Source organism: Ischnura elegans, chromosome 5 (assembly GCF_921293095.1).
Source record: "Ischnura elegans chromosome 5, ioIscEleg1.1, whole genome shotgun sequence".
Taxonomy (NCBI): Eukaryota; Metazoa; Arthropoda; class Insecta; order Odonata; family Coenagrionidae; genus Ischnura; species Ischnura elegans.
The window spans coordinates 55,420,089-55,448,069 of NC_060250.1; the positions used below are offsets into that span (position 1 = coordinate 55,420,089).

The 27,981-nt window shown below is 41.2% G+C and overlaps 1 protein-coding gene across 1 annotated transcript in view; it reads left to right on the forward strand.

The window, feature by feature from the left end:
• The window catches only part of LOC124159696 (proline-rich protein 36-like), an 836,869-nt gene that overhangs the window by 290,780 nt on the left and 518,108 nt on the right, over window positions 1–27,981 (forward strand). The gene's annotated exons all lie outside the window — the stretch shown is intronic.

The window sequence follows — 27,981 nt, forward strand, 5'->3', positions numbered from 1 at the left end:
CTGTCAAAGCCTAATATCGTTTCAGTTTCTAGTATGTAGGTACGGCAACCGTATTATAAAATTCTTGTACTCCTTTCATTTAATATTTTTCCTTTTTTAGCATTTCAAATCGGTGCGTTTTATTATTTCCCTACCTGCAAGTTTAGGCGTCGGCCTATTGGGGTTTCCAATAAACTAAAAACACCAGCTCACCAACCAGTCACCTGGTAGACGATTTAATTAAGAGGATCGTTAGTTTCGAAGCTGTTAAAACAGCAGAACGCCTGGTGTCTATTTAGGGATACAAATCGAGATGATCACCGCTAAAATATGACTGTGCATAAACACTCCGTTTTTTATTTTTTGTTCCCCCGCAATAATGGGAGTATCGTAAAAATTGTAGCGGAGGAAGAGGACTTGAACTACATCAAAATTAACGCAAAAGGACCATGTCGTTTATTTTTCCCCGGATAGTTCGGAGAATCGTCCTTTCCTTTTCCCATTATTCTCTCGTCTCATTACGTCTTGTGGAGGGAAGAGAGGAGAGTAATCCATTAGTCCCTCGTTGAAGGGGATGAGTTTGACTCTCCAGCCCAGCCTCTCGTCGTCTACGCCCGTATCTGTCGACAGTGGGCGGAGTTTTTATTTCTTACCTTCTTCTCTTTTGGCCATTAGCATCTCACGAATGCTTTGATGTGGACGCAGCTCGTCACCGTCGACGGCTATTAAAAATCAAATGTGATTGATGTATCGCCTCTTGCTTACCCATTTCTTTAGCACTCCTCCACATAAAGCTTATGTGTGTGCACTTCCTGCCTTACCCCTTTCCACGTTTTTCTGATTTGTGCTTTACCTTTTTCACTTCGGGTACCAGTTTTTTTTTCGGAAAGGTAGACGAGGAAACACTGGATGCGTTCTAAACGTGGGTATGGAGCAGGTGAAGTGGGTGGAAAGGTAGAGGAACGACGAAGTTATAAGCATGGTTATCGAGGAGGTGGGGACTTCTAGATGTAATATGGTAGAGAAGTTTTGTATGGACCGAGTACTAAGGGGGGGGGGGAGGGTATGTTTAAAAAAATTTTCAGATAAAATAATTTTAGGAAAGTTGGGAAGGGCGAGTTGGAATAAGGTATTTATGGAGAGAATTAAAGGGAAAAGGCCTTACTAGAGATTGAAGAGGGAAGTTCAATTTGAGGATTTGTATAGGCGCAAAATGCACCAGGTAAACCTACCGTATGCCGGTGGAATACTTTAATGAACTCATTCTATAACTATGATCTTATTTTTCCGCCGATTTTCATGGTAAATAAAGACAAAATAGGGTTATTTCTAGGGCTGGAGCAACGTCTCCTATCAGATAAAAGCATAATCATAGGTAATGTGGTTAAAAGCATAATCATAGGTAATGTGTTCGAGGTCCTTCCCAAGTAATCACCGCTTGGCAATAGACCAAAAATCCCTATCGGGTGAAATAAAAGTTTATTCATTGCTACAAGAATAGATAAGGTCTTTATTACCGCATATGATCCAGCCGTAAGAGCGCGAAACTGTGAATACACAACATGCTTTAAAATCATCATTTGGAAACAGTCATTTTGTGAAATGAAATATTTTATCACTAGCTGAATGCCTAAATATGTTGAACCATTCCCTTACTTCATTCAAATCTCTAAAGAGATTGTAATTTTCAATCATACCAGGTTATTGTTGAAGTATGAAGCCAGTTGCTATTAAGATTAGAAAATACCTTTGGTGTCATGACAGTTCACTGCGACTATATCTATGAGGATGGCTAACGTTTTCGTTGAACACTAAAGCAGAAAATTGACTGTGTTTTCTTTTTGACTTTTCCTTTCAAAATTTTGCTGTATATTTCCAAGCTGAATAGAATTTTTATGTCTTTATAGCTGTCTTCGAGTATCATGAGGAAGTGGCATCTTTTTTTTCTTTTTAATGCTGACTTCCAGGCGTTTCCAAGTGCGTGCTTTTCCTTTAAGTCCTCTGTCGTGGAATATTTTCGGTGTCGCATGAATTTTCTCGTCCTCCAGACTTTGTAATCTTATGAAGCCAACTGCATGGGATGCGAGGCAATAAATGTCGCCTTGTTAAGTGTGGCATAATTCTTCCGTCTTCTACGCTTTAGCGCTCTGCGTTTTGCACATTTTACGATCTGGGATTCATTCTATCCGTTCAATTTTTTCTTCTCCTCCAGGATCCAAGCCAACTTCCTTCATCGCCACTACTCCGAATGTTTCCTTTATATCAACTCTTTGCTTTGTAAAGGTTTTCATATCCATATATTCGTCGCCACATTTACGTTTGAGCGTGAGCAATGGGAGTCCCTGAATTCGGCGTATAAGGTGTAGGGCTGAGAAAGAAATAGTCAAGAATAAAATAATAATAACATAAAGTTATAATTGCGAAACAAAAGAGACTATCAAGTGTAAAGGCATTACTACAACAACAAATTTTTCAGCGTGGAATTTCTCATATGTACACAAGCCATGAAGAGTTTGACTTTTCAAATATTACATTATAAATTTCCCACCTTATCTGTCTCCTCTTTTCGTTGCTCCTTCGTCTTCTTTTGTTAGAAAATTTTTGTTCGATCTATTTGTCAATGAACTTTAAAGTAAACAAATGTGTTGCTATGACTCTCTATCATTCTTATTCCTTTAAATGATCGCAGGTTTAAATGATCCATAGGATTTTTGTGGATCGGGTTTTAATTTCTGAATAACAATCGAGGTATCGCAAAAATTATAAATAAAGCATTAGAATAGTACCTTGTCATCGGGTTCTGAGTTATTCCGAAAATTTCAGCTTGATAGCTAATCGGAAGGTGGATTAAAATTGAGTTGCAAGATTTGATCCGGACAATATGATAAATGACACAGAGTTTATAAAAATGTTATAAAATTAGAAGGCATTTTCCTCTGTCCTCTTCGTCACTTGTTATTTATGCTGATTCGCAGTTTTCAGCTCTGTAGCCATCCTGATATCAGCAACACTCTCAATGTCATCCTGGTTTACAACGTTTGCCGACTTTCACATCACTTTTCTATGTATTGAATCTTGCTTTTGGTCCATGTTCTGCGTTGACATTCGTTTGCCCATTCTTCGTATGCTTCCTTCGCATCTCGAATCATATAAGTTTACAATGTGTTACTTATTCGAAGTAGTTTCATTCCTGTGACTTTTAGACCTTCACTTGCTCAAATGTCGAGGCTCAGCTGATAGGCCCTCTTGCTTTTACGATCATACATATTTCATGCGTGGTGATTTGAAAAACAGTCTTGAATTATTGTTTCCCTCTTTTACCTCCGCGGATATTGCTCGTGGTGGATATGTTACAGCTGTTTATATTGGCCTTTGGACGTATTTTTTTTATTAATATACCTCCTCCTTATTCATTGCTGTTAAATCCACCTTTCTCTGCTTCTCCTTCAGGCTCTTTCGCAGTTCTCTTTTTCTTTTCTTCTTCACTATCCTTCATTTTATGCCCGTGATTTTTTTCTCTACCCCAAGTAGTAAAATTCCCCAGCAGTTTTAAGTCAGACCATACTGATTGCTAAATCCACTTCAAAGGAATGTATGCAGTATGGTAGGACTTTCGAAAGATGGGGCAGTCTTCCATGATTTTTGTGTGGATTGAATCGTCATAACTATATGGGACGCGGATACCTTTTACATAATTCTTTTACATGCAAATATTTTGATTTATATTTAGGCGTTCATTTCTCAAAAAGTGCGTTCACTATTTTGCGTGATAAAATTGTACAGGTTGTAAATTTCTTGTTTAAGTCATGTCTCGTCTTTTATAATTTTCCGTCAGTTTTACACCATTCTGCTGAGATGTGGAAATGCCTCTTAAAGATGCCTAAAGGTTTCCTTTTGGAATGTTTGAATAAAAAATAGACCAGAATAGACCATTTACTGCTAGGCTTTGAGCGTGATATTAATGCCTCTGGTATTAATGCCAATTCGAGTAATGGCTCCTGCTTGTCCTCATACCCGGATTCTATTCTCTTTTTCGGTTTGGCGCAATACTAATTAGAAGATTTCATAGAAGTTAAAGTTATAAGGTTTCTCCCTGGATTAATACGCAACTTTGAGAAGTTGAGGACTATATGCCTGCGCATTATAATAATCGATATGCGCATTTTGATTCAATCGCTAGTGTGTTTGCATGAAAGTGTAATCCAGCGCGTTCTTTTTCATATTTTGGCTGCGGGACGATGGGCTTATTGGATGCGAGACAAGATGACAGGGATATCTACAGCCGTTGACCATGCGGGTCGTAAATCCTGGCGTGTGCATATGCATCCCGAGAGTTTATAATTCTCCCTCGTCTCCGATATCCTCCTCCCCCTCCCTCTTTTCTCGCCCTCCCTTTGCCGATAAGCACAATTCATTCCGTTCGATTCAATTAATCACTTGTTGGCGCTATATTCAGCCTCCGCCGCTCCCGGTAGTAGTGTAAGCAACAGCAAGCAAGCAAGCCTCTCTTTGCCCTTCCTCCCTGCTCCCGGCTACTTCTCTTCCCCCCAACCCCCGGCTCTCCACCCCCTCTGGACATTGATTCTCCTCGGGGGATGGGCGTCCCTCCACGCCCACCCCCACACCCCGTCCCCGGAAGCCAAAAAGGGGGTCCTGCCCCCAACCCCGCCCCTCTTCAGCTTCAACTTACTCACTCACCCCCGCGTTAGAAGCCTTGCCTACAGAATTCTCTTTCCCTCTCTCTCTTAACCCTATTATGTGTGCCCATTCTCCGCTTCTCTTTTCATTCAAGCGTCTCCTATTCCTGAAAGCGCTCGATGGAACAGAATGGGCTCTCTCCTTGTGGTCCAATGGGTTCTCTTAAATTTTAAGCGAGGTGGAAGATAATTGACCATTTCTTTCCTTCCCTTTAGGTTGATCGAGTTGGAAGTGCCTCTTAAAGGTACCTAAAAGTTTCATTTTTTTAATGTTTGAAAAAAAAAGAACTGAATGGAATTTTTTCTTCGAGTTATTGTGCATGTTATTAATTTCAGTGGTAAATGATTCAGGTAGGTTTTTAAATATGACTAATTGCTCCTTCTTGTCCTCATTCGCGCATTCTATTCTCTGTTTTAGTTTGGAACAATAACTATTCATACAAATAAAAGAATTCAAAGACTTGTGCTCTGAGTAACGAAGTTTCTACCTGGATTAATACTGAACTTCGAGAAGTTGAGGAATTTGTGGCTATTCTCGTTTTTTTTACTACCTCCGGTTGTCTCCTCGGTAACGTAATAAAGGTAGCGTTTCGTTGATATTATCATTTGAATGTTAGCAACAGGGTGAAACATATTTAACAGGCGTTTGGATTGCACTGACCTATGTGATCATTCTGGTGCTGGAGTAAAGGAAAGAAGAGAAGAATCGTTAGTCCTCAAGCTCTACATTTTCCAAATCTCTACGAAATCGAAGAACTATTTTATGTAACATTCAATGAGAGACGATGCGTTCAATCAGCATAAGGGCTTGTTGAGCAGCTATCCAATCTTTTTTTGTTTATTATCTCTCGTAAGTACCCCGTTTGAGTTGCCGGGAACTGAGTTTCTCTAGGTTTTTTCACTTCCTTGCTTCCGAATGCTCTGGACCAGGGGTCTCCAATTTACTAGGCCACGAGGGCCACATTCCAAGTTCCGAATCGCCCCGCGGTTTCTTTGCCGATGACTGAAGTATTCGATACCAACGTCTACTGAAGAATCCGGTGGCGTATTTCTTATATACGAACAGTTGAAGGCGACTTTGACTTGCAGTACATCACTGCAATGCTCCTAGAGGGGTCTCACAGAGTTAAACGAGCGAGAATCGCGCGCTACTTGAACGGAGTGCGCGGGCCGGGTCCGGCCCGCGGGCCGTATTTTGAAGACCCCTGCTCTGGACAAAGGCAAAGGCAAATACAGCTATCTCTCTGGCAAAGCATTCGAATATTCGATTCATTCCAGAGCATCAGGCAACGGAGTAAACACGCGACTAATCGGAGCGCTAGGCGTTTCTGTAGTTTATAAATTTTTGACCAAAACATCATTGGCAATTTTGATCCCTACTGACATCAGTTATCTGTGATTACAATTTCGTGACACAATTTTTCTCCACCCTTTATTTTGAACTGACTCTGTCTTTCATGATTACATCATCACCGTCATCACCTCTTCCTTCCTCCGTGTTTCTCCTTTCGTCTCTCATTTGTCTTCCTTCCCTTTTCCCTATCCGTCTCCTTCCTCGACGCCGCTGGACGCTGCCCTCCCCTCCTCCCCGAGGCAACTGCTTGGCTGTGATTACTCTCTCCCCCTCACGAGTGTGGGCCAGGGAGGCGTAAAAGGGTAATTGCTCGTGACCCTCATTCCCCTTCCCCTCTCCAACCAGTGTGCCGCCCCTTCCACGTCTGCCGCGGAAGTAGATGGAAGGCATTGGGTGGGTGCGTCAGGTCGTAGCAGCGATTGTGAGTCTGTGCTCGTTGATAGTTTATGTGCATGCATTAGAAGGGAGAGTTTGTGAGCCCCGGTGGCTCGTTAGCGTTTAATTCTGGGACGGATAGAGAGAGGGGAGGGACGAGGGAGATGGTTCTTGGCAAGGAGGTTCGGAGACATGCGGGAAGGAGCCGTGGGAGATGGGTGAAGATGTGCGCGAGTGCAATTTCCTCGTGCTGATATTTTATTGCTGATTTGTTGGTCTTAATCCCAGGAGGCCAGATGATTATGTAGGCAGAAATATCCCGAATGTGAACTCTTATAAGTTTGGATGGATTCTTCACCGGTTGAGGAGACAGGACCAGTAGGAATGTCAGTTTTATAAAAACATCCCGAGAAAATTTAGTCCGTTCAATTTGCCGCGAAAGTACTAACATAACATCATACATGTATCACCGCGTGTGCTTGAGTGGGATTGATATTATTTGAAAGCATACTTTGTGGCTCATATGGAGTAATTAATACAACTGTTACACTATCTATAGTTAACATGTAGTGAGATGTACTACTTGTAATTATATTCGCACATTTCGGAATGCCCTTCGTTTTATGAGATTTCATGCATGTAATACGAGACTCGTACCTTATGTCCTGTCTCCTGCAGCATCTTTTCAGTCGATTTATGTAGCACCTCTTCGAATTATTTTTTTTCATCTTGTGCTTGAGTCATTATCAAAGTTCATAGTAAGTATTAGAAGTTTGCATAAAATTTTTATCCTGAAAGCATTGCCTTTCTAATTAGCATTTCTGACGACCGAACTGTAGATCAATAGTAAAATGAAGCAGCTGTGTCTCCACAATTTTCCCTCCGGTCAATTACGGTTTTAAAAGAGAAAGACCCATAGAGACCTCTTGCATGCAAACCAATTCGCTTCGGTTTCTCAAGGTCAGAATGTAACGTTTAGAAGATATGATTGGTGTCATAAATTTTGTTTTTGTTGTAATAAAGTACGTGTTGTTTTACCGAAAGATTAACATTTGTAAGGTTTACTTTTATACATGTAAGAGCACGACGTTAATTATGTAACCTTCAGGTGTAGGTAACCTTTATGAAACCTTTACTCCTCTTCGTCTTTAAATTAAAAATATTTAAATATGCTAAATATACTTTAGGTAGTGCTTTTTAAATACGTATTAGTGAGACTTACAAAATTTATTCTTTCATTTTCCATAATGTAAAGGTTTCATTAAGTCAAACCTGAAATCACCAGTCATATTACCGGAAGATATTTGTGAGGATAACCACGATAGCTTTAGTTTCTTTCGTGGGGGAGTGTGGATGGAGTTGATTCGGTGTTTGGCAAGTCTTGTGCGCTCGGGGTTTTAGGGGCAGAGGTTAAAGGGTTGGGCGAGAGTCGGATCAGGCAGGGCTATGGGGCGGATACAATGTAAGGGGTCTGTCCGCTCCGCACCTACCCGCCCCGCGTTCTCTTGGCCACCTCGGGGAGGTGGCCCGGGGGACGGAGCGGGTAAGGGGGGGAATCGGTGGCTTTTCATGTAAATGCGAGCACGGAGAAAAGAGGGAGTATAACGGATGAATGCCTCGTTGGTGGGTCAGAGGAATATATTGGGGTGGATTCGAGGAGGGTGAAAAGGTTGGACGGTTGTGGTGTTGAAAAGGCTGTCCCTCCCCTTACAACCCTATCCTCCTGGGTACACTCTCGACAGAAACCCTTCCCGATTTGACTGATACTATTATCGCCGCCTGCTGCCACGTTCTGGTTTCCAGAATCTCATGTTTCGCATTTAACCCCGTTTCTCGTGTTGTCCAGATCAAGGCCGTTTTTGGCTGGTCGGATTGAGCATCGAAGTTTGATTTGTTTGATATTCACTTTCAAGGGGACTGCATAGAGGAGGCTGATTTACCCAATACCATCCCAGAGAAGGCTGATTTATGTGGCCACTTCGGTCGCATTTTAATCGACTTTCAAAAATGCCCGCGGCGCTGTGATGAGTGCAATGCGATCCACTTTTATCCAATATTTTGCAGAATAATATTTGTAATTACGAGGAATAGCACTGGAAAGTAATGAATTTTTTAGATCACATTATCATTTATATAAACTTTGATAAATACCCCTAATTATGCCTTGTTTCCCCGTGAAATTCGGATCCGTCCGATTCGTCCGTCAGCGACGCGAGTGGAGACTTTTGTAAACCCATTTATATGTGCGGTGGTTGACTACACATTTAGAGGCCGACTTGAGGATCCTTTTTGTAATATTCGTGCTCACGAAATTTGAGCCTCGTTCAGTAATATTTAAAAAATAAATTTTCTAGTTTCTTCTGTAATATTCGGGTGTTTGAGATTCACTTCCATGAATCGGGTGTGCAAGGACGTTTCTAGACTTTTTTTTTGGAGGAGAGGAAATTCACGAAAGACTGAGGGTTAATTTGCTGGGCCTTCATTTTGAGGAGGTTCACTGAAGACTTTACCCTTCCAAAATTCCGCATGGTAAGTTCATCCCTTTCCTCTCACCCCCTTCGTTGGATGCAAGAATGCTATTTTTTTCTGTTAAATGCGAAATGCTGCTTCTCTTTTTCTGGAATCCGTATGGAGCCGAAACGGAAAAATTCACTTTATATATATTTTAGGTATTTTGATATTGACAGAATCACATCAATTTTCATGGTAAACAAGGTGAATATAGCATATAATTTGTTATGTTCCCTGAAGTTTTATCTGTGATCATAGGTACCTAATTTCGTCAATATTTGAGTGGAACTAAGTTGTATAGTTCCTTTTGACTTTTAAATCTTAGCGCAATCACTAGCATCCCAGTCCTGACTGGGAAAACCTACCCCAGGCGGATGCAAACCCAGAACTTCCGGTTTGTGTGACGGTAACGAGACCAGGGTGGTGGCCGGGTGTGGGGACCAATACTTGGGCCTCAGAAACGGTTTGCATTGATTGATGTCTTTGGCACGTACGATTGAGGCTTGAAACTCCACCTGGGGGCGAGACACGCTCTTCAAACTGCGAGAGGAGATGGTGGCAGCGGCGCGCCAGCATTATCCTTCTGCTTGACATAAGTATCTTGCGTCCCAGCCCCTGTGTCAGCCGTGACCTTTGGTCGTCAAAAGCTACATTCGGTGCTAGATTTGGTGGAGAGATCTTGGTCATCACACCCGTTACATGAGGATCTCGGTAGTATCCTTAACGACATACGGTGTTATGCATATAACTCACTCATTCAGTCTATGTTTCCCGAGAAATAAGTATTCGTATGCCAATTGATATGCGAAATAAAATCTCCGAAAACGGTTTTTCGGTTGACTTAGCCCGCCACGAACAGGGAGGAGAATTTTTTTTGAGAGGCCACACAGTATCTCCCGCTTGGTTGTCGTATTTTATATTGATTTCGTGGCTTATTGTTCTTAAACTTTAGCTATTGTCATAATTGAAAAACATCTTGCGAGTTCCACTTAAAAAAACTCAATTCACTAAACTACACGACACGTTTCGAAACTTTCACATTATATTCAAGTATATAAAAGCATCGAATGGCGTGGTGTTGTCTAGTGAATGCAGAGCTTGGGTGGAACTTGCAAGATCTCTCGTTTATGATGGAACTGTTCCACAGCATCTCACTTGAAGTAGCAAACTGCAGTTATTGTCTTGAAATTTTCAGAGTACATTCGTTATACCTCTTTAAAGAATGAAGTATATCTCAAAATCTTTACTTCTTTTAAGATCATGAGGAAAATTTTTCATGTCGAACATTAAGTTGATTATTTATAAAAATCTGATGCATAGACTCTGAAATTTTCATTACAATAGCTCAATTTCTAACTTTTAGTACGTCAGGAAATCAAAACAAAATACGACCGTTTTAAGCAAGAGTGATGCGTCCGCTTAAGCACGAATGTATGAAGTCTTCTTAAGTCGTCAAGAGTCAGGCTACGAATGTAATATTTGACTTGGTCCCACGTTAGCCTCAGATTTCGGTTTCAGCACAGCGAAGTCGAGCGATATTTTTAAACTTATCCTGCTATTGGTACCTATTATAATAAGTTCATCAAGCCTACTGAAGGTGCGCACTGGCGTATCTGTGACGTTGATGGTCGCAGCTCCCCCAATTGCCGGACAAAAGCATAGCGCGTCCCGCCCCCTTTGTCGGCCAAAACCTTTCGGCACCCTCCCTCTCGATAGGATTGCCCTTCGAAGCTCTCTCTCTCCTCTTCTTACCCTTTTGCCCCGCACGTTTTCACCCCATCCACTCTTTCGTCAAATGCATCCATCCCTCTGCCGGCAAAGCCAAAACCAACCAAGTCTCCCGTATCCTCACACACACACATATACACTTTTCCCTCCCCGCGCATTCAAACGGGTGTAATTGCCCCCAACCACCCCTCCCCCAAATCCACGTCGCGTGGCTGTTATACCACCTCACCCCTCCCTCTCTCACCCCTCTGTAGCCCGGGCAAGATTGCGGGGGCGGGCGTCCTACCGCTCTGGACGTTTATCTCCCCCGAACTGGACACCCAGATTTTGCGGTCAACCTCGGGCACCGCCTGGCTTCCTGAATGACTTTCGCGTTAGTCTTCGTCCGTGTCGTTCAAATGGAATGCGCGGAATCGTGAAAATTATTTTTTTTTCGAAGAATTTGTTTGGTTTATCGATTGAGTACGAGTGTTGTCGAGTGGGTGAGTGAGTACGAGAATCAAAGAAAATAGATGGGCATTCATTCACATCTACATAATAACCTTCGAGCCACCTCTAGGGTGTTTGGGAGGTGGTAATCAATCACCAACATGTAGCATGCGAGAGGACCGCCACATGCACATCGCACGGCCGTAGAAATATTACGTATAATAACAAAATATAAGTGCACATTCATGAAAAGGCAACACTTGCCTTATACAGTCCATGCAAACCAGCCTTAATCGGTAGAATACTTTAATATTAATCCAAATGGATGCTTTCATGTTTTGGCAGTGTTAGGAATGGTTCCTTTCCTCTAGCAAATTCTGAATTATTTTGAAGCCTCTATTTCAAAGAGAGTTTCATCAAACGTATTGAACATCCCCTTTCATCGATGAGTTCGCAGAGAAAATTTGTATCACGAGCTCACTTCTCGCTCTCGTTCCGCGACGGTCTGTTTGCGACAATCATCAAACGGGAGGCACATCAAAAGATCACACCCGGTATTTAATTGATGATGATCCGAGCCCATCTGTCCCCGTTGCGTCGGGAGAGAGGGAGAGCGTCAAGGTGGCGCTAATCACGGTGCGACTGAAATGTTTTCCCACCATTCATTCATTGCCTCCCTCCGCTCTCGAAATCCTCGTTCGTTTCTCTCCAGCCTTTTTGTGATTCCCTTCCGGAACAAACACGAATTTCGACCCAAAGAGTCGAATCTTAATTATCCACTCGTGAAATGGCTTTCGTCACCGCCCCTCGAGGGGGGGGAGCGATCTGGAAAATTAAATTAATTGTGTGCGGCTTCTCGTGTGTGTATTTGTGCGAACTGTGAAAGGGAGCAGCTCTTTCCTTCCTCCCTCCCGAACAGGTCTCCTTTTTTACTTTTGGGAACGGTTGAAATGAGCGCTCTTGATGTTCTGGGAGGTGAATTTGTTCGCCCGTTCTTACGCCTCGCAGGCGGTGGTGGGAAACACGCTTTGTGGAGGTTTTACGGTACGGGAAAATTTTTCGAATTGATTTTATTATCGTATGAAATCGTTTCCGGCTTGGCGTGGTGGAAATGCGACGTATCCATGGTAAAAAATAAACAACAAATGGTAATTCTACACTTTAATATGTACCTTCACTACCGACCATGGTAAATACCTCACTCTTATGTCGTTTTCAAAACCATGAAACCATTGTGGGTAGTGGAGTTACATATCAAAGTGTGGAAATATCATTTGTCGTCTATATTTTACCATGGTTATTTCATTGTCTCGCAGTGTTGATTTATGGGGCTGGCTAAAATTTCATCCGTATTCTTGGACAGTCTGCTCTGCACTTTATCTTCCTGATAATAGGTACAATCATCCACCTGGATGCCAAACCCATTTTTGACATGGTTTGGAGCTTTTTGTTTCGGGTTGCGCACGGGTTATTGTGTACATAAGCGATTAGGTGGAAGCTGAGACCATAGTTCATTGCACAGAAACCATCGATGTAGATGGTTTATATCGGTATATCTTTAAATTTCAGCTACAAGATTCACTGTTTGTATTCACGGCCACGTCTCCACCTACATGGAGTGTCTTGTCCGAAAGTTAATATTGCCCAATGTTAAGTTAATGTATAAGAACGGCAGGAGACAATCGGCGGCGGTTGACGATCATCGTTTCATTGCTGATCTTTTAGACGCCCTGTATAGATGTACTAGGTTTACTTCTTTCGATTGATTTTAGCCGTCGACTTGGAAAGCAAAATGCCAAAAATATCTTTTAACAATTGCTTTAATCACACCGTTAATGCACAATATACATACTTGAAGACGAATGGATTAATTGGTGCTCACGCGCTACTGGATGAGCACATCACAGTTCAGAAGCATGAGTGTCAATGGCAAATCAACTGACGGATGTGATTGTTTCCCCATTTGCTGAGGGTAATGGCTGACTATATTTTAAAATCTAGACATCGATTACTCCAAAAACATTCATCTAGGTAAATGAATCCGTTGACAAGTCAATTTAGCAATGAAATTAAGACCTTTTGACGGCGAGAAAGGACTCGTTTCTTTATTTTTTAACTTTTATATGGGCGACCGAGAAGATCCCGATGGCTTTTGCTTCAAGCTTTCTCCTCCGCTGATGTCCGCATGTGTGTTCCACCAGTGAAAGACCAGAGAGAGCTACTCCCATCTCCCGTTGGTGGCGCGTCGGGTCGAGTGTGGGATATATCCCCAGGAGTCGGATGGTGCGAGGTTGAAGAGCGAAGGCTTCAAAGGGATTTGAATGTTTATCCTCTCCACCCTTCTCCTCTTTATACTCACTCTTTCCCTCGTCGTGTGAGTATGCCGGAGCGAATCAGCCAAGGGACGGCTTTCACATGAGGGAGGGTACGTACAGTGTGTCTCAGTGAGTGAGTGTTCTGTTGCGTGTCTGATGGAAAGGAACGCGAGAGGAGGAGGGATGACGGGGGAGGTACGGTGAGGTGTCGTCGTCATGGCAACGAAGTGGTTGCATGAGAGGGCGGGGGCTCTGTGTGGTGTCTTTCTCTTCGTCCTTTCCTCTCGTGTCTTTATCCTTTCGCAATCCCTTCGCTCTCTTCCTTTCATGCTTTTTCGCTAGCTTTCCATCAGTCTTTACTGACGGGACCGGTGAAGATCAGCTGAGAGGGCGATTTTAAGCGACAAGGTTGATTTGCTCCTCTATTCACAATAATTTCTTTGCTATAAATATGTATTCTGTAGTTTGATGTTGTTTACTTGAAGAATTTTACGAGCTCCACTGTCCAGTTGGGCTTCCCTTTTCGATTCTTAATTAGGCCTACTCCCTTTTATTCCATCTATAAATCCTATTCTCTTTCCCCCACCACCTCCTAGCTCACCTGACACCTTAACAAAGTTTTATCTTTCCCTCATCGCCTTATACTCTCTCCATCCAAACTAGAAATTTGTGCAACTACTGTGTTCCTTGCAATACTTAAGCTAATATTTGTTCATCGATAGGCCGAATTCACTCATTTTTTTACGGGTTTGGACTAAAATGTGTATGTTAATGCATCTCCAGATGCTGATAACCTTCCCATCTTAGTGTAAGCTTAATTTGAAATGATGAGGCTCATTGTGTCCCTTGGCAATTTAGGCCTTTAAATCTCTTTAAATGGCTCCTTATAAGTCCTAACTAAAACTAACGATCTTAAAGTGATGATACCAAAGTAATTGACTATTAGATCGTGAACAATACAAGGTAGATTTGTGTGTCTAGATTTTTTTAGCAATTCTATGATTTTAATTTTTATGGAACGTTTCGTGATACAGGGTGCATGTTTTCCATTGGGGTTATATTCTTCCAGTGTCGAGCCCGCATCTGCAATATCTGAGAATCGTAGATTTTAATCCATCTATTCGGCGATGCGTTGTCCCTGAAGGTGATGGTAGCCGAAAAGAAGTCCGTTTATATCGGCAGTCCGGGGGTTTATAATCTAATAGAAGAAGTTTTTAATTGAGTTAAATTATTATTCAGTCATTTTCCGAGATACTGGAACAGAGAGGATCGGAACTCGATGGAATTTTTCGCTGAAATTAAGCTTTGGATTCTATTAGGATAATCATGTTTGGAGTGAACGGATCATCTCCTGCCTCTCTATTCGTGTAATCTCCGCCCAACCCTTTTGCTCGTTTCGTCATGGCGACGACGACGCCGTGCCGCGCTCACTTGTTTCCGCCATCTATTACGCCACCCCTTCGCAAACCGCTTCCCTTGTCTTTCCGTTCCCCTTTCCCGGTCTCCCTTTGTCCCCGGCCAACCCCTACTGCACGTTCTTCCTCCAAGAGATACGCCTCATTCGCCTTCATCCGTAGGTTGCCGTACGAAGATGCATATCTCCCGCTCGACAGTTCTGTTTTCCTGACTTACCACTTCTCTCTATCTTAGCATCTATTTTATTTTACATTTATATGCCAACAGTACTGAATTTACAGGTTTAAAACCACAGTATTGAACATGAGTTAGTTTACTCCACCCCATATTCTCGTATACTATATAGCATTACTTTTTCATAACATGATTAAGGATCAATATTGGCTGTAGTTATGTGATATCTTTCTTCATAAGTCCAGAAAAAGTAATAAAGCACTTTGAGAAACGAAATAAAAACGTTAATGATAAGATTATTATTGGCTGAAATGCATCCTTTCCTTAGAAAACACTTACTACTGCACAGCCATTTACTCTTCCTTCTCCTTCCGCGATTGCCCAACATCCACCCCTATAACACGGATTTTATCATCCCCACGAAAACAGTTTTTTTAGATCATAATTAAAGGTATCCTTTAAATCTAATAGAAGACGTTTATAATTGTGTTAAATTATTATTCATCGTCAGTCATTTTCCGCGATAATAGAACAGAGAGAACCCTATGGAATTAATTGTTGGATTCTATTAGGATAACCATGCTTCCCCGCTTCTTTGTGTACGTGAGCATACCACTTCCCTGTGGAGTAAAATAACTCATGTTCAATATTGTAGTTTTGTATCCGTGAATTTAGTACTCCATACTGTTTGAATATAAATATAAATATCAAGATCCAGTCGCTTCTATTAACTTTGCGGGGTCCGTGTCTTTCGCCGTCGACTTCATTGATTCCCCCTTAACTTATTATCTTCCATTCTACCCTTCAACGTCCATTTTCCGAATGCATCACTGTGTCGCTCTCCCCCTTTCTAAAGGCCTCGCCCCGACTCCGCGCCCGGTAGCGGTAGTAGGGCGAAGTCACGGCGAGTGTGCTGATATATTAGGTACGAGGCGGCAGGCGGAAAAAGTCCCGCTTTCCTCTCCCCTTTTCTATCCCATCACACCCACGGGATTCTTCTATTCCTTCCGATACAACTACCGACTCGCTCTTCCCCGCATTTCCCTTGTCTTTGGCTTTGCCTGCCTAGCTTAAGGTGGTTGAAGTGGTACTCTTCGAGCTCTATGAGCCCTTACTACTTACAACCTACGCGGAATATTAGGTATGTGTTACACGCAAGGACCGAAGTCCCTGATTTTGGTGAAATGGGAGCCGAAATATAAAATAATGATTTACATTTTTAAAAATTACATTCACATTCTTCATGAGAAAAAAATAAAATTATGCCTCACTGCGCATCGGTTAGAAATTGGAAATGCAAATTTTTCAGTGAACGCTTGTGTTCGAACCCTCGGTAGCTTCATTTTCATTTGAATTTCGTATTATGAATGAACTTCTCTCGTCGAGAAAATCGAAGTCAGCCGACTTTTTGGGTTTCGGATCGTTCCCCATTCTCAAAGCTATGTCTTATGATTTCAATCAATCACATCACTTATTTATTTCAGCACTTTCGCGTTCGTTACTTGTCATCATTTTTTTTCCTACAAACGCCTCTGTCGCTACATAACCCTGTGATGAGGGGTCTTTATGCATTCACCCCTCTGTTGTATGCCTGTTTCGTCAAATTACATTAGAGAATTGTATTCCTTACCATTTCACGCATGTTTTTGTCTTGAGCTAATACCTGAGACACACGATAACGTTGATAGGGAGTTGTGGGACGAACTCGGTGGTCTTAATTTCGCCCTTTAGAAAGCCTGTGTGCCAATCTCACTTGCTCACTCTTAAGGGGTTCTCAGTTCTGGAGTAAGTGCGACCTTTTAACGCTGTGTAAGGGCTTTATATTTCTCGCACCTTACGTGCTGAATTCCATTTTGGTTTGTGTAAATTTACTGTCGGGCGTAGAATTGAAATTCCATTTCCTTGAAGTTATAGTTTTCCTTGAAATACTTTTTTTTCCGCGGGAGTAGCGTCTCCTGTTAACTTGTATCTGGCATGTCACCAATATTGATTCAGGCTAACTCGTCGCATTTACTTGTTATCAATCATTATTTCTTCCAAGTGGGCCTGTTACTGTCGACTGCATCAATCATCAATTAAGTAGGTTCATCTAATATGCATCGAATTAATTGAAATAACGAAGTATCCGTGGTAGATTTTTATATATTAACTTTTTTCCTTCGCAACATAATATCTTTTTATGAATTTTCCAGGAACCAGTAATTATTTTGTGTTATTCCTTTTCTCTTTCCGTTTAATCTTACCTTGGACGGTGGTATACTGTACAAATAATCTAAGTTTTTTTTTAATTGTGAGCTATTACCTCTTGTTATGAGAGACTTCAAAATTCAGTTTTTTATGAGTTTCACTGTAAATAAAGACCAAGTATGAAATTAGGCAGCTTCACTGCATTCGTAATGGATATCATTACTTATCGACCTTAATTGCAGAGTTTATTGAATTGCCTGTATGGCGAACCGCGTCGGGACAATAAAGATAAGAGATCTCAGTAATAGATAACTCAGTATACCTATTTAGCCGTTTTGTATGCGGACTATTTATCCTATTTCAAAATAGTCTAGTGTATCTCGTAAGTGTAATTTATCTTTTAATGTTTTCCGCTACAAATATATGTTTTCCAATATCTCCATGCATTGGTCTGTAATTTATTTCGTGGTTTTTTCCTCACGTCATACGTCCCTTAGATTTTTCCTTAGCCAGATATACTTTCCTCCTTAGTATTTTGCGTGTTTTTTTGCGAATTTATTCCGTGACTCTCTCTATGCTTTCATTGTAATAAATTTAATTTTTGAAGTTTCAATTCTATATTAATAGATTTTCCTTCAATGTATTAACATATAAGTAGTTTTCCTCACGAAGTTCATGGTTATTGTTTTACGCACAGGATTATATCCTCTGAATGGATGTTTTTGTCTACCTTTTATTTAATGAATATGCTGATGAAGCATTTCCTCTCGCGCTTTGTGTGTGTGATAAATAATTTATCGCCGCGGAAGTTGGCTCAATAAATTAATATCCAATTGAATTCTCGGCTCTTGGATGGACGCCAAAGTCGTGACACGAGAATTCCAACCCTCCCCACTCCTTATGTCTCTCTCGTTTGCTTACAATCACTTCTATTCCATATCCAATGCATCTTTAGGGGAACGCCTACACGCGAGGGTGCTTACCTGCTCCCTGGAATTGTATCCACACGCTCGAATACATTTGCGGCGTTGCATTCGGAGCAGGGGAATCTATCCAGCGAACTGTTTAAAGTTCGCTGCGTGGGGAGAAATCAATAGACGTGCTCCTCTCTAGCTAACTTACTTGGCGACAACGTTTAAAGCGTCATATGGTGAAAAATCAAATCGCTGCCGTGGCGAAGCAAGAAATTGACGCCGCAATTTTGGAGAGAAACTTTTTGAATAGCATGTTTTAATTTTAATAATGTTTGAGTGTAATATGACTTTATTTTCCTTCATCATTTAAGCATACTTGTGGCATTACTAACATATTTTTTCCTCTTTATTGCAGGTGAGTTCCAACGGAATGCCTTTCATTGATACAACGCTGCTGGCGGTATGTTTTTAATCATTGTATTCCATACTTCATCGCGGTAAGATTTACTCGAGTAATGATTTGCACGTTCTTTCATCAAGAACCGAAGCACGTTTGGCAGTTAAATAAGAGCGATGATTTAATGTCTTGCTCATAAAAATTCATAGTGCTTTATTGCCATCGAAGGTTTTCTGATCCTATTTGCTTGTCGAATGTAATTAGATATTAAGCCTCTGTTAAGCTTTTCCTATGGGATACTAATGTGCATACTTATTATATAAATTTCCACTTATTTTTCTTTCTTAGTTATATTTTAAGGTTTCGCCGTTACATATTTCCAATTACCTCACCCTTTACCGCGTCCGTTGGCTGCGATTCATATTTGTCTCGTCGGTTTGAGACTTACAGTCATCGCATGCTTATTTGGTTAGGAAAAATTTTGAATAGGTTGTCATTCGACAAACTTTAATCTTGGCAGTGCATAGTATGAATCATCCTTCAGCCGGCATTTTCTAGTAGCCTCTTTTATTCCAGAAGGGACAATTAAGAGTGACCGCAATTAAGCGCATTCCTTCTAATTATTTCCCTCCGCACTCGCCGCCGACGTTCTACCACATGCTTCCCGGATCCCGCGCTAAGCGTTGCTCAAATGTTTTGGATTCCGGTTCGTGTTGCTATGCAATACACTTCGATGCCTCTGAATTACTCGTGTCGTTTTCTTTTTGTTCCACAATGTCGAATACTTTTTATTTGGTTATTGATTTGCTTGGAAAACTTATTTATTTTACAATTGAAAGGATTCATTCACACATTCCTATAGGCTTGTCGTATTTCTCTATTGGTCGGTATTATCATCATCAGCGGTCATTGACAATACGGTGCTGAATCAGGATATCGATGACAGGCTTGGACTACCACATTTTCAGTCGGTGGCGATCAGTGAATGAACAGCCATACCTACTTGCAAAGAAAGTTCACGTAGCTGCAACATTTTTAATCATTTATCCTACTACTGAAGGACGGATTACTTTAACAGTTAGAGTAAAAATAACGGCTGCAGTAGATTTTTTTGGGACAGGTATTTTTTCCGTAATTCGGAAAATTTCGGTTAAAGAAACAAAATAAAATAGAAACTCAGACAATAGACTCGGAGGAGTTACGTAAAGTTACTTGTTTACATGGAACGCTATGCCGAAAGTTTTACCGTGAGAAACAGGCAGACCAAGACTTCGATTAACTTTTTATGTGTTGCCTTAAAGGGCGAATAGAATAAACAGGCGTCAAAGGGATGCGTCGGCAGTCTGCGAGAATAAATGAGAATCCTACCAGTTACGGCTTCATTCACCGTGAGTTGTTGGAATTGAAGCTGCAGTTTTTTTTGCGAGCGAAATTAGGAAAGGTTTCGTAAAGACGAACTTAACGCCAATAATTTTCTTACTCCTTCCGGTACTTTATAGAATGCTTGCCAGAGTTTTCTGAAATCGGCTTTTTCTCTCTTGGAAAATCTTTTAATTGAGGATATCAGGTTTATTTTTGTATCGTTTCCATCTTTGGGATCCGTGTTTGTGATAGCGATTTGCAGCAGCATTGCGATGGCATTCGTGAATCGACTTCCTAATACCTTTTGAAACGTTCCATGAAATCAATGATTGCGGACGTATCGTTTCTTCAATTATAGTAAGGGCATGATTTAGCACTACAAGCAATCTTAACGCCCGATGTGATTGTTGACTAACTCTCTTTGTAGATTATTTATAATAGTGAATGTCAGATAGGGTAATTTTTGCCACTTAGGTTAGATTGGTGTGGGAGTATTTAGGGAACCGAACGCGCCGAAAAAATCCTCTTAAAGAGGGAAATATTCTAAACACTGACAACTTAAGAGGTGATGGCAGATTTTACAGGATTTGCTAATTTGACCGACCGAGTCACAACAAATGCCACCCTAAGTACACTACGAAATTGCTTAGCCCATAGAAATTTTCCCTAGTTTTTTTTTTTTTTTTTTTAATTTTGACCTCTGGCTTCTTTTACGATTTAATCCACACTGTTGCCATGAAAATCGGAGTTGAGAAATGTCTCTGCCCGTATAAATGGTGGTGAATATTCCTTGATATATATTTTAATGGGTTTTCCATTTTAGCGGTATCCCGTCCTACATTTAAAAGATATTATGGCCATCCATAATATGCGATCCCTGGCGATACGCACGTAGTACTACTTTTTTAAGACAGATCTCTTGCAGCATTATATTTCTCACATTTCCCAGCTTGTTCCATCAATTCCCTGATGTTCTTTTACCTTGTATGGCTCTTTATCTCTCTCAGTAGTTATATCTGGGTCTTCCTCGGGGGACCATTCCTTCAATTGTCCCTCCTTAAACCCCTCAATGCTTTGACATGACAATGTCTTATGACTTGACCTATCCACCGGGTGCTTTTCTGACGCACAATTTCCTTTCATCTCCTATTCATCTGTACACCTCGTTTCTCACCATATATGTCCATTTGATCTTCAGCATTCGCCGCTAGAACCACGCCCCGAAGGCTTCCAAGTGTTTTCTGGTCAGCGTTTCCGATCGTCCTGGTATCTGTCCGTGGAATATCGCCACCCACTTAAATTTTGCTAACTCCTTTATCAAGTGGGCGCCTGTTAAATAAAAATAAATATAATTCATTGCGGTATCTAAAACCTATCATGAGACGCTTTGGCCCACCGGTGGATCTTCATGCATCCGACTTGCCAAATAGCCACGTCTGTTATTCCCCGCTTGCGACTCGTGTAGTCACTCTCCAATCGCGGGAGGTGGCGCACTGGACCGTTGCTGCTATGGCGCGAGCGAATTTTCGGTGTGCTGAGGGAGGTAGATATATATGTATATAAGGGGTCGATGGAGGATGGGGATATGAAGGAGATGGAGTGGGTGGGTATCCCCTTTCCGTTTTGTGTAAGCCAAGCCCTGGCGACTGCGCGTGTTTACCGTCTGGGTTGGAGTGCGACCACTTGAGGACCCCTTCTGCTCCCTCTCCCTCTCCGCCGTGAAGAGGGTTTTATGCGTTCCCTCTATGATCCTGCTGAGCGCGAGACCCCCTGGAGCGGTTGGGGCAGTGTAAAGCCTCGTTTACAGGTCGAAGTTCACTGCGATTGCTGTTGACTATTAACAACAGTCAAGCTAGGTCTCGCATCGATGTTGGTTGCTATAGGAGTTGACTCTTACGTGCGACACGTACGTGTGAACAAGGACTGCGAATATTGCGATTAGAGCACGAGTCGATTGATGAATTCGACGAACTTGATTCGATGTTGTATCGAAGTTGAAGTAAGTCAATTTTGAACGCAATTATTATGAAACGCCTCTGGTAGCGTTAATTTGATAATGTATTTTGATATTTGAAATTGGCGTAGCTGATTCTCAAGGACCATATTCACAACGACTCGGCCGTGAAACTTTTTTTTGCGTGGATTTGTTTTTTATTCGATCATATTTTCGTTTTGCTAATAAATTAGTATTATCTTCTGTTCTCAACCAGAAGCTACTTACTCATTGGCTGTCCTGTATTTGGTATTAGACCCGCAAGATATCCCAGTTTAGCTGCTCATCAAACAGATTTGAAAATTCACCTCTTGTAACTACTTTACAATTGCAGTATTTCCCTCACAACTTATAATTTGTGTTTCCATGATTCTGCTTCTTAAATTGTGCAATGGGATGTGCGTATTCGTTCTGAAATTGCGATAAGGCAAATCATCTGCCAAGCTTTCATTAAATTTTCTTTATCGTTTCGAGGTAACACATCCGCAAATCTGCTTCTGTCAAAAAACGTATTGTGGTGCTTGCATAATACGTAAACGATTCTTTAGCATTCTACACTCGACCGTGAAGGGCTTTTTGGTTTGGATTTGTTTTTTATTCGATCATTAAAAAAATTATGTACCCATTTATTACATTTAACAAACGCGGTCCCTCTAAGCCACATGGCTTGTCACAGGATTTCACACATGTACATACGATACGGAAAATAGTTTAATGATATACAAAGACAATATAAATGTTAAAACAAATTATGTTATTTCAACTAGCGAGGATACTGTAAAGCTAATACATTTAGTTTTTCCAACTTCTTGAAGACGCAGGCATTTATATTAATTATAATCCATTGAAAATAACCAGTTAAAACTTTTTAATTTCCCCCAGTAATCATGCTTATACTTCTTTCTTTACTTCTGCCTTTCTTTTATGATCTCCAAGATGCTTAGGGATGCAAATTAAAGTGTCTGGTTCGTAGTATTTTGCTAATATTTTACCATACAAATTGCATTATCTTTGTGCCATCAATACAGGGTAATTTCTTTTTGGCATAAAGTGTGCGTGTGTGTTTACAAGGAATCCATGTTTTCCTTGTCCATGTATAAATGCGCATTCTCTTCACCCATCGCGTTTTTTTCTTCCTTCTCTCTCTCTCTCTCTCTCTCTCCACCTTTCACCGTGGCTGCTGCTTTCTGTGGTAGCGCCCTCCGCAGTTTTGCGCCGACCGATGTGTGTATATGTATGAGTGAGCTTACACAGTGGTTCTCTCTCTCTCTTCCCCGCCCCTTCCAACGGATTCCGTATCGATCGCGCGAGGCTTATGTTGGACAGAATAGTTCAAGAAGAGAGGGAGAAGCAGTCGGGCAGAGGAGGGTGTGGGGGGGGGGGGGAGATAAAAACCTCATATACGAGAGGGATGGGTGGGGTGGATAGTTTCAACCCGCGCGTGCACTTGCGAGCCGCCCGGCGACGCCACCCCCGGTTGGTACATCTGCGTGAGCGGACTCGCGTTCCTAATGGGAAGTCCTCTCTTTTTTGAGGAAAAATAGCGGCAGAGACGGAACGGAGGTGTGGCGTGTCGGTGAGTGGAGTGGGGAATGAGGAAAGCGTGTGTAGGACAGGTGTGGAATCTCCCTCTCGTGGGCAGAAGGAGCGTAAACAGGGTCCCTTAATTTTTTTCTTTTCTTTCAGAAAGATATGAGTGGAAGCTAAAGATGCGATGATATATTTATTGCTGTCCCTTAGTCAGGATATAATTTCCGCTTCTATCGAAAGTATTCTTATATTATGATATTCACTGAGTTTCAGCTTTAGCTTATTAAAGTGCATTTATTATTACTTTTGGTGTCATTATAGGTGTTTTTTTCTGCCGTAGATGAGAGGAAAATAAATTTTTATATTTTGTGAATTGCAGTTCCTTACCCAGGAAATTACTCACGGTTATATTGAAAGTTTTCCCATATTATTTCGACTGATATTCAGAGGCAGCTTCTCTATTTAAAAATTGTTATTACAATTATCATAATTATTGCCATTAATTTAGATGTACGACCGATTATTTTAAATTTAAATCATACAGTTATCATCATGATATCATGTACTTATCGCCGCATTATGATATTGCCTCTTGGATATTACCCCTTTAGATGAGAATATGGCTTTTTCACACTCATTCCATGGACCTTACTACCCTTTCGTTCTTAAACCATAAGTCTTCCATCTATCACGGTTTTCACTATCCTCCATCCGATCAATAAATACTCAATTGTAAATATTAATCAAATGAAGTATGTAAACTAGAAAAAAGTAGATTTTTGTAATAAGCGTCTATCTGAACTTTGCTTTTTCTTTGATTTTATTAGATTTATCGATGAATTTGTTGATGTAATGAACAAACATAAAATAAATTAGACCTCTATTGAGGACAGCTACTATTCAGGGAAGACTTGGTTATTCAGCTGTTTATGGAACGTTTAAACCAGTCGCTTTAACTCTTGCTCTCCCTATTTAGTTTTTTTGCATGTAATGAGCGAAGCACTGTTCTCGGACAAGTTATAAAATGTTGATCAATGCGTCCGAACTTGGCCGAAGGAATTGGGAACCGTGTCGTAATCTGTCGTATCACGTCCCTCCGCCTCGGAATGTGTTTCGCCCATTATGGCGTGATATCCTCGCTGTTTCGCATCAATTTGTATTCCCTTCCTCGCCTGTGTCTCCCTCACATCTTCCATTCTCCCCTTTTCTCTCTTTTCCCCCCCCCATCTAACTGGAGCCAAATGATCCCTTGGAACGGTGCCCACCGCACTCAAGTCCCTCGTTTTCTTTCCCATCCTATTTCACACTTATTCGCCTCGTCTCCTCTCTCCTACGAACATACTTTTTGATGCTTCGGTTCCTTGCTCTTTCATGTGGGCACATAAGTATCTCAACGTGTGCGTATATGTGAAAGATTTCACTGCTTGGCTTTTGATCGTTTCCGACGTGGATTTTCTCGAAATTGCCGTTGACGGCATTTTTGAATATTCATGCATTAGATCCGACTTAAATTCGCTTCGCAGTTGCCGACGGGGAGAAGGACTATTCATTCCTTTCTCATGCTTTTTATCATTCGGTTTCTTTATTTTTTTGCGCGTCTGTGTTCGTTGATGGGGATCGTAGCAGGGAATGTCTATTTTAATTGGAGTGGAAAGAGCGAGTAAATATTTTTGTGTGTGTTTCGCTTCTACGCTTTCAATTTTAATTAAAAGAGCTCCATGGAAACTTGACATTCTATGCCTCTACGCGAGGAAGTGAAGTCAATTATGATACTTTGTTGTAGGGAATCTTTGCAATGCATCAGAGGAAATAAACGTGCCAATTCTAATTCTGATTAAAGCTCTTATGAGAATTTGGATTATTTATCGACAGCATCGTTGCATGAGTGGAGTAAATTAAGTGTACTGTTTTTTATATCAGATTTACTTTACCTAGGACGAAGCTGACATTTATTTTTGGCCACACCTGTAGATTCATATGAAAAATATCATTGGAATGCGTAGTTTGTCATACAGCCTTGTGCATGGAGTTAAGTTTTCAGTTAGTAAGCTTGGAATTACATGTTTGTTATACTGTTGATGTATTCCGTGGCACCCTTTGAAATTTTTCTGCTTCATTTCACTCCTTTCCTATGTATTATACTTTTGTGTGGGCTTACTTTGAATTTATTCTTCAATTTTGATGTGAAAATTTTATACCTTCTACCTCTTTTAATATCACTTCATGCACAATCGCTCATCAAGTTGAAATATCTTGCGTTGCGTTGAAATATGCGTATATCTTGAGTGTTTTTCGCGGCAAACCGGGTTACATTAGAATTGCTATTTTTGCAATGCAGTCTAAATGAAGCAGCGTTTTGAGGTTTGAACTTTAAGTATTAAACACTAATTAAAACGCCCGGCATTTTTCGTTGGAATTCATGAAATACTTTCATGCTAAGTAATTTCATTGTTTTTGTAATTTTTTCATCTAGTCCAAGGAGGAAATTAACTCCACATGAATTTTATTTCTTTTCTTCACAAGTTCCTAACCTCCGTCGTATCCTCATGGCTTGTATGACGGCATAATTCTCCTTAAACTCACCTTAGAATGCCTGAAATGTTGTTTCCCTAACTTTTTCGCGTCACTGACTTCCCATTATTCTTTTTGCGTCAGATTTGAACCTCTTACAGTTAATCATAGTACTCTAGCACTTTAATGTCCTTAATACTATCAAACTCAAACATGCGAATATTCATCTAAAAAAAAGGCTCTTACATTTTATTCAGCATAATAGGAAAAATAAATATGTGAGCGAAACCGGATTTTTTCCTCTTCTGCGTAATTTGGAGAGTCCCGTTACCTGTGATGTCTCGTAGTTTTCGAAAAATATGAGAGCAAACAATAGAATTTAGTTTTAAAGATTTTATCATTTCATGACTTTAAAAATGGTCGGGTACTTCGCGCATAAATACCTTCTGCATCTCTAAACATTGTTTTGGATCATCTTTTGTACCAAGTATGAAATATGTTTTTTTCGTAATTGATGCTCGTTCCAGATATACGTATTTCCGAGAAAGTTTACGGAGTTTCATCCTCCGTTCTTAATTCCATAGTTTACTTCGTAAACAAGAATGTGTGTGCATTCGTGTAGGTAGCTTGGAATTTCAGTCTTTGGTGCAGGTTAAAAATTTTTAAGCTTAAAAGTTAAGTAGGCAATAAATAATGAATAGTGTAGAGTTATCATCCAGCAACCTTGCGATAGGAATGTCCGTGTCGAAAGATCCTATCGAGGTCGTGATATGGGATCAGTTTATTCCTCCTAGTAGGTTTTCCTGAATTCTTCGGGGTTGCAGATTGAATTCTTTTTCGCCGCTGTGACATCTCGGGTGTGGCCGTAAAAGATTTCCACTATTGGTTGGCAATCGCCTTTGTTTGAGGTGGAAACAAACCGTTTCTTTTATTTCCACCCATGCGTTGAAACCTCCCCCTCCACGCATGCTCCTTATCATTCACTCTCTCCATTCATCCCTCCTCGTTCCATCTCACCCTCTCGTCCTTCTCTTTGGCCCGTCTTTATCCTCGTCCTCCCCTCTTCCGCCCATTCCGTGGGAGGGTCTAAGTGGTTGAGTAATCCTTGCCGTCCTTCGGATCCCTTAGAAGCCATTTCCAGGGTGTTAGGGTGCATTCCTTTCCCGCCCTTCGTATCTATACTTCCTTCCCACTTCTGAACCTCCTTCCTCTTCGAGATACCCTCGGCTCGCTTGAAACCAGCGGTCCTTCATCGCCTGCAGTCGTTCCTTTATCATCTGGATTTCCCTGTTCCCCTTTATGTATAAAAGTACTTTATTACTCGTACATTATGTTATTCAATCTTAGGATTGTTATGTTGCAGCCCTCCACTCCTTATTCTAAGCCAGGTCTTCTACATTCCCTTTAGTTTTATTTTTTTTTTACCTATCCGGAGTACTTTTCTCATGATTTGCCTCGGTCAACTTTCCCTCTCACCCTTTCTTTGTCTGTCCACGGTTACACGCTGTGTATGGAGTATTTATTTCTATGAATTATCCCAGCTCCTCTTCCAAAATCGTCTTCCCGCTTTAATTCGCAACAGTGGCTGCTCCATTTCTTTCTATCGATAAATCTTACCCTCTTCCTCGCTCAACTCTAGCCTTAACACGGTTTCTACCCGCTAACATGGTTTTCCGCTTCACCTCCCCGTCAAGTACTCTAGTCCTAAATTTGCTCAATTGATGATGCATTTGGGAACGTGGAAGCCTAGTGGGTAGAGCGCTTTACTGCAGATCGAGGGGAACCCGGTTCAAACGCTGGGAGAAGCCTTCGGACACCCCCAAATTGAAATCCTCGAATTGCGAGGTGATCAAGGGAAAGAAACTGTCCCCCAACCTTGAATATGTGAAATTCACACGCCTTAGGCCTAGTTCAGGGTGAACTCTACCCTCGCCAATCTTAACCAACCTTTGGGTCGAATCATCGAGTGAATGATGCATCAGGCCCAGTCGTATTTAACGGAAAAGGCTACATCACGCGGGTTATTTATGTTTGATGTGGAATGCTTCTTCGGTTGCACGAACTCTCTACTATAAAAATAACATTTAACAAAAAATTTCCCTGTATAAA